Source organism: Dipodomys merriami, unplaced genomic scaffold (assembly GCF_024711535.1).
Source record: "Dipodomys merriami isolate MVZ:Mamm:240054 unplaced genomic scaffold, mDipMer1.0.p SCAF_14, whole genome shotgun sequence".
Classification (NCBI taxonomy): Eukaryota; Metazoa; Chordata; class Mammalia; order Rodentia; family Heteromyidae; genus Dipodomys; species Dipodomys merriami.
The window spans coordinates 23,537,055-23,540,141 of record NW_027202715.1 but is presented as its reverse complement, the minus strand read 5'-3'; the positions used below and the strand labels follow the sequence as shown (position 1 = coordinate 23,540,141).

The 3,087-nt window shown below is 51.4% G+C and overlaps 1 long non-coding RNA gene across 1 annotated transcript; it reads left to right on the top strand.

The window, feature by feature from the left end:
- Window positions 1-849: 849 nt before the first annotated feature.
- LOC138826053 (uncharacterized) lies at window positions 850-2,866 on the top strand. The gene is made up of 2 exons (XR_011371553.1): window positions 850-1,999; window positions 2,375-2,866. It is a non-coding gene; the product is annotated as an uncharacterized lncRNA (long non-coding RNA).
- The last annotated feature ends 221 nt before the right edge of the window (window positions 2,867-3,087 follow it).

The following is a 3,087-nucleotide window of genomic DNA, read 5'->3' as shown; positions in this document are numbered from 1 at the left end:
TGTTGACAAAAGGATATAGAGTCTCTCCTTCAAAGGCCCAGATAGCAAAGTCAGAGGTAACATACTTGGGTTTGTCCATAACTCCTACAGAGAGAAGAATTACCCTTGATAAAAAAGCCTACATTGAGTCTCTCTCTGTCCCACAGACCAAGGAGGACATTCTGTCTTTCCTGGGACTTGCAGGCTTCCTTCGTATTTGGATACCCGGTTTTGCTACATTGGCCAAACCTCTTTATGAGGCATCCAAAGGTTCCCTACTGGAGCCGCCAGACCCCACAAAGCCCATTGACACCCCATTTAAAGTTCTGAAGCAAGCGCTTCTTCGGGCTCCAGCACTGGCTCTACCTAACCTCAAGGAACCCTTTATACTCTATGTCACTGAGAAGTGGGGAATTGGCCTTGGGGTTCTTGGACAAATGTCAGGCCCCTCATTTAGACCTGTGGCCTACCTCTCAAAGCAGCTAGACCCAACGGTAAAAGGCTGGCCAGCATGTCTCCGAGCTTTGGCCGCAGCAGCCACCTTGGCACAGGAGAGCACAAAACTCACTTTTGGCCAACCCACTACCATTCGCTCTCCCCACAGACTAAAGGACCTTTTGTCTCATAAATCCCTGTCTTCCCTTTCCCCTTCCCGCCTACAGCTGTTTCATGTTACTTTTATTCAAAACCCTGACTTTTCACTGGAAAGCTGCTCCCCGCTCAATCCAGCCACCTTGCTTCCATCCAATTCTAACCCTCTTTCCCATTCCTGTACAGAGACCTTGGAGGAATTCACACCCCATTTTACAGGTATCTCGGAAACTCCTCTTCCTGACCCAGAAGACACCTGGTACATCGATGGCAGTTCCACATCTACCTCTTCAGGAAGCCGAGTTGCGGGCTATGCCATCGTTAATAACTCTACCATTCTTGAAAGCAGCCCTCTGCCCCCTAGCACTACCTCACAAAAGGCAGAACTTATAGCTTTAACTAGGGCCTTAATTCTAGCCAAGGGCCGGAAGATCAATATTTATACAGACTCAAAATATGCCTATCATATTCTCCATTCTCATGCAGCAATTTGGAAGGAACGTGGCTTCCTGACCACCAAAGGGACTCCCATAACTAATGCCTCACTTATTCTTAAACTATTAGAAGCTGCTTCCCTTCCCCAACAGGTTGCGGTCATCCACTGCAGAGGACACCAGACAGGATTGGATGCCATTACAGTCGGCAATTCAAAAGCAGACCGGGAGGCAAAGCTAGCAGCCCAGAGACAACTCCAGGGACAACTTCCAGCTCCCTTGCTTCTGGGTGGTCTCCGACCAGCTGCATTCCCCACACACCAAGCACGGGGACACACCCCAGGGGAAGACTGGCAGATAGACTTCACTCACATGCCCAGATCAGTCAAGCTCAAGGGACAGCCACAGTGGATTCACCTGTCAAGAATAAAAAGGTCTCCTGCTCCTGCCCCTTCTATGCCAACACTGACTTCGAGGTACACCTGTTCCCCCCTTGGGCCTACCAAGGTAAGGCTATCTCGCATCCCTGAAGATCCGGGTGAGTAACACTGAGCTAACTGCTCTCCTCCCCAAAGACCTCACTACCTCATCCCTTAGGTCACCTCCAAGCCATGGACATCCAATCTTTTCTTTCCAGTAATATATTTGCTTTTCATCTTTGTTCAGCCCCCTGCCTGAGAAGACTTCCTCCAGACTTCATCGAAGAGACTCACTTCTTGCAGACATCATGGAACTGGCAGACCAGGAAGCAGTCACCTCCTACTAGGTCACCTCTCTTCCCCCCCCTTTCCTTTTTCAGCCATGCTTCTCCACCATGCTGGGTGGGACTACAGTTCAGTAACTTCTTTTCCTGCCTGAATAGCGCATGGTGTTCTTTTCATCTACCCAATAACTACCCCTTTTGTGTGAACCAAAGTGCCTTGACACCATGCGAGATTTTTCACCAATACCATTTCTGGCCTTCACATCCACGTCCACACCACTTCTCTACTCTGGTGAGTGAAACTACTCTACGGCTCTCTGTCACTCAGTCTCTGTCCAGACGTGGCGCCACGCCAGAGAGCTCCTACGGCCTTTAGCTGAAAGGCCGGTCACCTCTGAAGCCGAGGACGCTTGGCTTTGGGGGCTTGGCCATTTCCCTCTAGAGGGCTCTGGGGGAAGTCGGGACGCCGCTTCTGCCTGGTCAGCTCTTATTCACTCACCAGACTGACTCTACTTTTTGGCTTGTGCCCTGAAGAGTGTGACGCAGGCTGGGTCCCGGGGACCCTCCCCTCTAGGTTCCCTCTCAAAGGCTAGCCATTCTAGGTTTAAAAATTGTCAGAGTTTCCATTTGTTCAGGTTTCCGTCAATGCCTCATGAAACTTCTCCAGACTCCGTCCAACAGACTCGCCTCCTCCAGACTTCATCGAGGAATCAACACCCAAGTGACAGCTGCAGCCTGCTGCCTTCTCCCAGCATGGACCACATCCCAGCCTTTTACCCCTACGACGCCCCTTGCCAGCAGGAAGTAGCCAGAGAGAGTCTTCGCCCTTTTTCATAATTATCAAAAGGCTGGAATGTAAGGTCCATTCCTGGACGACGAACAGACCTCGCCCAGTACCTGCGTTACCTAGGCAACTGGGATACCTGGAAGAGGTCACGTCCGCATCTGCTGAGGTCACATCCTAACCTGATGTGGCCACACCTTTCTCCCACCTGATCCCACTTCCCTTTACCTGGACACACCCTTCCCCGCCCCCTACCCTATATAAGGCCTAAACCGCCGCCAGACCGCCCTCTTTTTTTCTTTTGCCAGCCGCGTGGAGTGCCAACCTTGCCTGGTCCCAGCAGGTCTACTGAATAAACCCCTTACCTGAATACCACGTGCGTGGTGCAGTTTCAGTTCTTACTCGGTCACCTCTTTTTAAAAACCTAACAACAATTACATGGGCAGGATAATGCGTACATTTCTTACCAAGCATTGCAGCCTCCTTTGGTTTACCCTTCACATCCCTTCCCAGCCTCCCCCCTCCCCCCCAATCCCAATCCTTCTCCTTCCCTCCCCCACCCCCCCAGCCCCCCCCCCCGCACCGACGTTGTAAAG